Below are 8,805 nucleotides of genomic sequence, written 5' to 3' on the forward strand. Positions count from 1 at the left end.
AGAAACATGTTGTTGGCATCTGTTTAAGCAGGGGTTTAAGTCAAACCGCTGCGTTAGCAGCACCTGAGTGACCTCCCTGGGATGCAAGCCTGAGCAGTGTGTATGGAGGTCCTGGGCTGTCCAGAAGAAAAGATCCCTCCTTTTGGCCTTGGTGATGTGGTCCAAAGGAAAGGAAAGCAATATGTTTGGCACCAGCTTGGCTGCAGGAGTTGACAGAAGGAGGCGTATAAGGCGCCATTCAATTGTCTTATGGACTCCACTCCAGATTTGTGTTATATCCCGCAAAGCAGCAGAAGTTTAGAATCATAGCTTTCCTCCTCCTAGATGGGTTCCCTTCCCTTCCCTTGACAAGCCTCATTTGTCACTCACTTCCCTCTGCAGCACATGAAGAAACCGCTTTCTTGACCACTGGACCCGTTATTGGTCTCATCCTCTTAATCTGCTGGAGCCTGTCTTTGAATGCAGGGGAAGTCCCTAACTCACTGAAGGTTTGAGACACATCAGTTATACTCACCTGGTTTAGCAGGCCAGTTGAAGAAGTTCCATGGGTGTGGCCACTGTCACATGCTGACAGCTTCTAGGAGCCACAGGTGAGAACTGAGTGTGGGGTGGGGACAAAGGGCACAACATGTCCCACTAGAGGTAGTATTTCCCACCACAACACCCCATATACCCCTTCAGAAACAAGCACTATATAAATTAGAGGGGTGTGCTGGCAGGTAAATTTGCATAGAACCAACTAGAAATTGCATTCATAATTATTTAGGAGCACATAATACATACCTATCCTCAGAATAAATAACCCAGCTGCCGTCATACACTCAGACTCCTAGTAAACAACTGACCAACCCACTTGCACAGGGTTGACTAATTGGAGGAAGGAAAGCAAGTACTGAAAAATCCATGTCAAGTTGTGGGACCTGCCAATTATTGGTAATGAGAACAACAAGGTAGGGTGTGATTACTTTGCAACTTATATGGCACCACCCTATTGCCTGGTTTTCTTGCTTAAGCCTCTTGCAGCACCTTCCAATTCCCCTCCGCCCGCAAATTGGTTATATATCTATCCCTTAGCAGCTCTGCAGAGGGGCAGGGTAACTGGCACCCTTAGTTATAGGTGGAGGAAACCAGAGAAAAACTGCCTGATTGCCCTCTATTTACAGGAAGTTACTGAAAACACGTGTCATAAACCTAATATATAAATATGATGAATTCAAGTAGAGTACGGCACATTAAAATGTGGCTTGTCAGGATCCTTTATCCACCTGACCTATTGTTACAGACATAAAACCCACGTGGGCAAGACCAGAGAGCAGGTATAAGAATTAGGACTCACTCCCAGTAGTTGCCAGTTTCCATCGCTTCCACCCCCGCTCCCTTGGGCCACAACAGCTCTTTAACTTTTTTTTATGACAGCAGCACCGGAGTCTCCTCTCGCCTCCGTGGCTGCTGTCAAAACCGCCAGGGCTGGGAGACGTGCCCAAGGTCACGCCGCGCCAGCGCCCAACCCGGGACCTCCCTCCCACAGACGCTCGTCTGAATGCGCAGCCCCCCGCCCGCGTCTTCCCCACCGCCGCGCATCCTCACTCTGGGCCAGCAAACGCCCAGTGGGACAAGGGCGCCCCACGGCTCGCTAGGGCAACGCCCCCACCCCACCCCACGCCCGTCCTTCTTACCTCGGTTCCCAGGGGTCCCCGGGCGAAGGGGCGGAGTGACCCCCTCCGTCCCCCGGACCCGCCACCCCCGGAGAGAGGGGCCGGGCCAGAGCGACCTGAGATGGCTTGAGGAGGAGAAAAGCGGAACGCCGCTGAGGGAAGCGCTGCCTCCGCCGCCCCCCCCCCTCACGCCGCCGCTCGCGCTGACTGAAGCCGGTCGGCCGCGCGCCCGCCTGCTCGCTCTTCTCCCCCTCCCCTCCTCACTCTCCCTCGCGGACTCGCTGCCGTTGCAGGTTCGGAGTCGCCGCTTGATGCTCTCATCAACGGCCGCCGCGCTACCTCTCTATCGCCTCCTGCGCACAGACCCTGCTGTGGAAGGGGACCGGCGCGCGGAGGGCGGGAGGGGGAGACTTTCGCGCGCAACCACGCCCTTCTCGCGGATCACGTGATAGGGGATCCTGGGCACGGCGCTGAGGTAACAGGCAGAGACGCCGCCCTCTGGGGTTTTATTATTTTTTTAATCCGCTGGTTCTGCAGAGCTACATGCAGGCCTCGCGCTGTGGGCCCGCCCTTTTTGTCTCCCGAGGTCCCTGCGCAGAACAGCCTGGCGAGAGAATACGTACTTGGCCCCAGTTCACACGCACGCATATAAACACACACGCGCTCTCTTCTTTCTCCAGGGCCAAGCAGTTCAGGACTTCGGGTTGGGGGGCGTGCGCGTTCAGGGCGCCACCCCATAGACAGAAAAGGCAATTTTTTTGAGCTCTTGCTTCAGTCGTCGCAGCAGGACATTTAGCCCAGATCAGCACACCCTCGTCTCCCTCCCACTAGGATTGCAACCTCTGGAACTGCATTACTAGGCATTACTAGGGAAGATGTGGAATAAGCTCAAATAATCGTAATCTTTTTTCCATTAGTTTTCTTCCATTAAAACAATGTTTTATGTAAGATCTGAACTGTTGCTAAAAGCAAATTTTAGCTCATTCATCCGGGACCCGAAATTATGTTAACAACTTAAAACGTCTGGTTTTGCAACTATCCAGCTAGCTGCTGCTTCCTATACATAGCTGAAATCATTATCGGAGTTCTTCGTGTTTGATCTTGCAGCCCCCTCCCTAGAAACTTCTTAAAACACTGCATCTTTCGGACAAGCCGCACTAATTTGGAAGCATACTCTTTGGATGCGTGATTCTCTACACTGCCCCCCACGCCTACTTTTATATGTAGCTTAATAGCTAAATATACTTGTGAATTGGACATGGATGGCTTAGTGATGGCTGCTTAAGACTAAAAGCTTGAGAAGAGTTATGTGTGCTTAAGCCTATTGAGTTCAGCGGGTTTAGGCACACCTCTCTTGATAGGATAGGCTTGGATTGTACACCATAGTTGGTGACTGATGGTTGTTTGTTACTGGACACCCACCTACTGTGCAGTTTGTAGGAATAAAGTTTCACAGAGTTTTCCTTCTTCGAGATGGGCTACCAAGTTGAGTTTTTGTAGAAAGCTTCCAAAAAGCGGGGAGGAGAGCTCCAAGAGAATTTGCTTTCTTACCACTTTTATTGGGCTAACATATACTGCTGAGAGCAGCTATACAGAATTGAAATATAGAGACAAGGAAGTGCTACTGATTGTAAAGCATATACGGTGAGTGGGTGTTTTTAGTGTTTCCACTAATATGTGAAGGGAAAGAATTAAGAAACTGCTCCTTCCCTGCTCACAAGCACTAGCTTAAGTGACGCTGGCTTTACATAACATGTAGAAGAGAGGCTGGATCTAAATGCAGTAGTAAAGGTAAAGGGACCCTTGACCGTTAGGTCCAGTCGTGGCCAACTCTGGGGTTGCGGCACTCATCTTGCTTTATTGGCCGAGGGAGCCGGCGTACAGCTTCCGGGTCATGTGGCCAGCATGACTAAGCCGCTTCTGGCGAACCAGAGCAGCGCACGGAAACGCCGTTTACCTTCCCGCCAAAGTGGTACCTATTTATCTACCTGCACTTTGACATGCTTTCGTAGGAGGTGTTAAAATGAACTACCATGCCAGGTTGCAGTTAGAGCAGCATCCTCAACCAGGTACCCTCCAGATGTTTTGGACTACAACTGGCATCAGCCCCAGCCTGCATGGCTAATGGTCAGGGCAATGGAAATTGTCCAAAACATCTGGAGGGTCCCTGTTGAATAAGGCTGAGATAGAAAATTACATCCTGGACAGCTTAATAGGATGGGTTGTCACAGCTTTTACTGTGAACTAAAATGTTGCTTGACACCTATAGACTCATAACTCAGAAAACTGTTCTGCGTTTTTGGCCTTTATAACAAGCTTTCCAGCTAAGCAACCTTTTCAGTAAGCATTTTTCCATTTTTCCTTTGTGATATGACTGCAGCACAAAAGCTTCATTATCTGATTCTAATGTTTGTTTACATCACAGTTCTGTTCCTTGAAGACAGGTTTTGCTGTCTTCGGTGTATTTTATTATTAATTCTGCCCTTAGAGCAAACCTCTATAAATAAAACTCCTACATAAAAGAAATATTCCCAAGAGTCAGACATTAAATGCTCTCCAAGTGTAAGATTTCTATAGATTTGCTAACTCCCTATCTTTAAACGGCTTCGGCTTGTGAGCTATGGAGGGGGAGAAGATGGTCAATGAATCTACCTTCCCTGTCCCAGTTATCTTGTTTTCTAGATGGAAGTGGAATACAGTGGAACCTTGGTTCTCAAATGGCTTAGTTGATGAACAAATCGGAACCCAAACGCCGCAAACCCAGAAGTAGATGCTTTGGTTTGCAAACTTTTTTCGGAAGCCAAACATGCTACACTTCTGTTCTGAGTGCTTCTGCTGAAGTCTGTCAGCTGGCGAGTCCCGAGCACCCATGCAACACAGAGGTGATATTTGGAGCTTATATTTGGTGATTTTGTTTTTCGACTTTTTCGGTGATTTTGTTTTTGCAACTTTTTCGGTTTATTTGTTTTTGTGACTCTGTGGAACCCAGTTCAGCTACGGTATTTTCAAAAGCACTCTTGCAATTTGATTGTGTGACTGTGCGGAAATGGATAAATGCTGCAAAGCCAAGAGAACCATTAACAGAACAACAGGTCCTTGGGCTTGCAAGTGAGTAGTGATGATGTGGAGGAGTTAGTGAAGGACCACAAAACGGAGCTCACCACAGAAGAACTTCAAAACATTCTGATGGAGCAGCAACAGACAGCAACTGAGGAAATATCTTCAGAGCAGGAGGAGAGCAGAAAAAGTGTATGCACTGCAGTGATCAAAGAAATGCTTGCAAAATGGGCTGAAGTGCAAGCTTTTGTTGAAAAATATCACCCTGATAAAGCTGCTGCAATTCATGCCACTTACACTTTCAATGAAAATGTGATGTCTCACTTTAGACAATTTTTAAAACATCGGAAAATGCAACTCTCAATTGAAATTTTTTTTAGTGAGGAAAAGAATTAGCGGGTCTGAACCAGATGTCAGTGGTTTAAAAAAAGCAAGGGAAGGAATGGTAGGAGAGGAGTCACCGATTGTGATTCTGGAAGAGGACCCCGACCCCCCATCCAAACAACAATTATCATCAGTGCAGGAAAGAAAAAAAATAAATTTTCATTTTTATCATGTACAATACCGTTTTATTTATTTTACAGTACAGTACATTGTTTATCGCTTTCATTTTATGGGTCATTGGTCTCGTTAGATAGTAAAATTCATGTTAAATTGCTGTTTTAGGGGTTGTTTTTATCGTCTGGAACGGATTAATCCACTTTGCATTACTTTCTTTGGGAAACGCACTTTGGTTCTCGAACGTTTTGGAAATTGAACGGACATCCGGAATGGATTTAGTTCGAGAACCAAGGTACCACTGTACTGTTTTCTCAAGAGGGTGTGAGACAAGGATGGACTATTTGATGCACAAGTAGAAATTGCTAAATATATTCACTTGTGAGCTTTTAAAGGGCTTTGAGAAAATAGTTGGGCAGGGCTCACTTTGTTGTGCTGGATGCCATTTAGGTGTTGTTTATACTGTATCAGTTCAACCTAAGGAGAAAATTGGACAGCCCAGCAACCACTGATACTTGGAATTCATTCAGATCCTGTTCCTTAGGAGACACTACAAGCAAGTTTTAAAATAAATTGTACATAATATTTTGAAATTAAAAAGCTGTTAAAAATAGTTCCATGGTGTTTAGCTTTGGCTAATCTATTTAAATTTACCGGTAAGTAAATTGTAGAGGAGTTGCTGACAAACATCTGCATGGGTGTTCTGCTCTCATCCAGTAGCTCAAGTGATGCAATGCTAATCTTCTAATTGAGAATAATAATGTTTATGAAACTTCATTAGAGACCTAAATACTTAAGCATACTACTTAAGTGAAACCGATCAGAACAAAAGCAAGCAAGAAACTGGACAGAGCAATTCTCTTCTAACGTTGCACCAGAACCAGACATACACTAAGCACAATGCCAGATGAGCAGCTCTTACATTCAATGCATGCTAAGTCTGGGAGAGGAGGATGAAAACACATCAACCAGAAAATCAAACATTTCCACAGCCCACCAGTCAGGGACTGTTCCAGCAACATAGCCCACATGCAACACTGAAACGAACTCTTAACAGTGGGAACATGTCCCCTTTGTCATAACACACAGCAAGCAAATATTGCCAGAGCACCCACAATTCATCAACCCTAGTGGCAATGCCAACAAGACTGCTTCCAATTCCAAAGCACCCATACAAGTATTCCAATCTTCTTCACGCTTCTCACAATCACAACTTTGGAGCAAAAGAGAATAAGAGAGGAATATCTCCCATTGCACTGAATGCAATGATTTGAAATTGAATTTTTTTTCTCCTAGGTCTGGGGCTAGTGTAAAGTCATACTTTTGATGAGGGTGTGGCTGAAGACTGAACGTTTGTGGGTCCCATGTTAGTGTACTCCTCCCTTGTGCCACTCGGTGTTATGTATGCCAGGGGACCCTGTGTTTCATTGTAATGCTTTTTGAATCTCTTTAGCTCCTGTGCTTTGCAAGCCTCAGAGCTCCAAGGTGAGGCCCTTTTCGCAGTCTCATTTTATAGCACTAAATGACAGTTGTGTTTAAGAGGCCTGCTACTTCATCATGACACACTCATGAGTCCATTTTCTGCCAGCTGAGTGTTCCAGCTGTAATCTCTCAGCCAACAGATCTTCAGTACTGTATAAGATTGATTAACAAAAGTAGAAGGGACTGTTGCCGAGTTGGGCACATTCATTTATTCTATCACAAAGTAGATTCCATTCTCTTAACATTGCTGGGTTGAGTGGATTAAAAAACATGAGTCTTAGAGCAACTGTTAAAACAATTACTCATAATGAAGGAAGAGCAAGATTTAGTTCACATGACTTAATAAAGAAATCACATCAGACCTTAGTGGTGTGATTTCATCTCTTTATTTCATCAGCATGAGTTACACTTCTAACAAAAGCACAATATAATTAATTCATTTATAGTCCCTGGCAACACAGAACTGAGAAGTCAAGAACCTCAGCCTTTTAGATCCTGAAATGTCGAAGTCTAATACATAGAATTTTTCAAAGTAGTTAGATTTTGTGGAGAGGATCAGTGGGAAGAAGACAACCAGCAGCCACAACTACTTATAAATACAGCTGGAAACCACCCTATTAGTCAATCCATGAAACAAATAGACCTACACAATATAAATAACAGATTTCCTTAAAAGTGGGGAAAATATGCTTTTGACTGGCAACAAATACATACATAATCCCTCTGTTCGCCTTTTCCACTGAAAAAGCTATGCTAAAGTTGCCTCTTTGGGGAGGAGAAATCTCCTGTGACTTTTAAAAACACAAGGCAAGCAGAATATAACAAGTGAGTTTTTGTCCCCACTGCATTTTTACACTAGTAAAACCTTTGCCTGCTCTAATTTTGGTTTGGTGTGGCTAATAAAGGCAGAGGGAAGGCCACTGGCTGCCCTCATTCCAGGAATATCCCAGTGGTGAGTGGACACAGCTTTTACAACCCAATTCTGTGTATGCTTACTCAGAAACAAGTTCCACTATGTTCAACTAGGCCTATTCCCAGGTCAGTTTCATTGGATTGCAGCCACAGGAAAGGGAGAAAGCCCTTGAGTGCACAGTCTCCCTCGCTAAGACTTAATGCTCCCTTCTGTAAAGCTTTCAGTAGCTCACTGAAGGAAAATACATTATTTAGGCACTTCCAATGTGGCAGTTAATATTTGCTAGCTAACCCTGAACTTTTACAAAATCCAGAATTAGCACTAATACAGCAGCATACTCTTTGATGTGGGACAACCACACTCAAATCCCTTTACAGTGGTGCCTCGCAAGACAAAATTAATTCGTTCCGCGAGTTTTTTCGTCTAGCGAATTTTTCGTCTTGCGAAGCACGAAATCCCATAGGAATGCATTGAAATTCAATTAATGTGTTCCTATGGTCAAAAAAAGTCCAAACAAAGCCAAATTTGGTACAACAAGAGTTTATTAAGTGCTCTTTAAAGTCACACATACTGTAAAGAGCATTTCAAAAATTGAAGGAACAATAAATTAAGTTTCTAAACATGACAGAAAAACATTTAAAAATCAACAAAGTGTACAGTACATCTTCTAAGACTCTGGGGGACAACTCGAAGAAGGTTCCTCTTCCACTCTTTGCTTCTTGCTGAAGAACCTGTCCATGGTCTGCTGCTTCATCCGCCTTTTCAGCACCTCCCTGAAAGGCGACATGACCCTCGTATCAAAAGTGTTCACAAGGTCATGTGCCACGTGCTTGTCAGGGTGGTACCGCTGTGCAAAAGCCTGCACATCCTTCCACTTCAGGCAAATGTCCCTCAGTTCTTTGGAGGACAGCCGTTCCTCAGTTGCTTCCTCCTCTTCCAGCGAGGCCTGCTCCTGCGCAGCCTCTGCCTGCAGTTCAACCAGTTCCTGGGTGGTCAGCTCGTGGTCGTGCTCCTCCACCAGCTCGCTGATGTCCTCCTCTGTGACCTCCAGGCCCATTGTCCCCAAGGCAACAATGTCCTGCACCACTGTTGACTCTGGTGCATCAGAGTCACTTGATGCCACACAGTCCGGCCACAGGCTGCACCAAGCGCAATTCAGATTTTTCTGGCTGATCCCATCCCAGGCCGTGGTGATCATCT

At 45.4% G+C, this 8,805-nt stretch overlaps 1 protein-coding gene across 3 annotated transcripts in view; it reads right to left on the reverse strand.

Moving 5' to 3' along the window:
* OSBPL8 (oxysterol binding protein like 8) overlaps positions 1-1,963 on the reverse strand; it is a 68,300-nt gene extending 66,337 nt beyond the window's left edge. For 2 of the 3 annotated variants that reach the window (XM_028745339.2, XM_028745334.2), the window contains exon 1: positions 1,677-1,963. The gene's annotated coding sequence lies outside the window, so the exon portion shown is untranslated. Of the gene's footprint in view, positions 1-514; positions 604-1,676 lie in introns of those variants that run through there. The other variant, XM_028745335.2, reaches the window with a different exon arrangement.
* Between the last annotated feature and the right edge of the window lie 6,842 nt (positions 1,964-8,805).

This window comes from Podarcis muralis, chromosome 10, assembly GCF_964188315.1.
Source record: "Podarcis muralis chromosome 10, rPodMur119.hap1.1, whole genome shotgun sequence".
Classification (NCBI taxonomy): Eukaryota; Metazoa; Chordata; class Lepidosauria; order Squamata; family Lacertidae; genus Podarcis; species Podarcis muralis.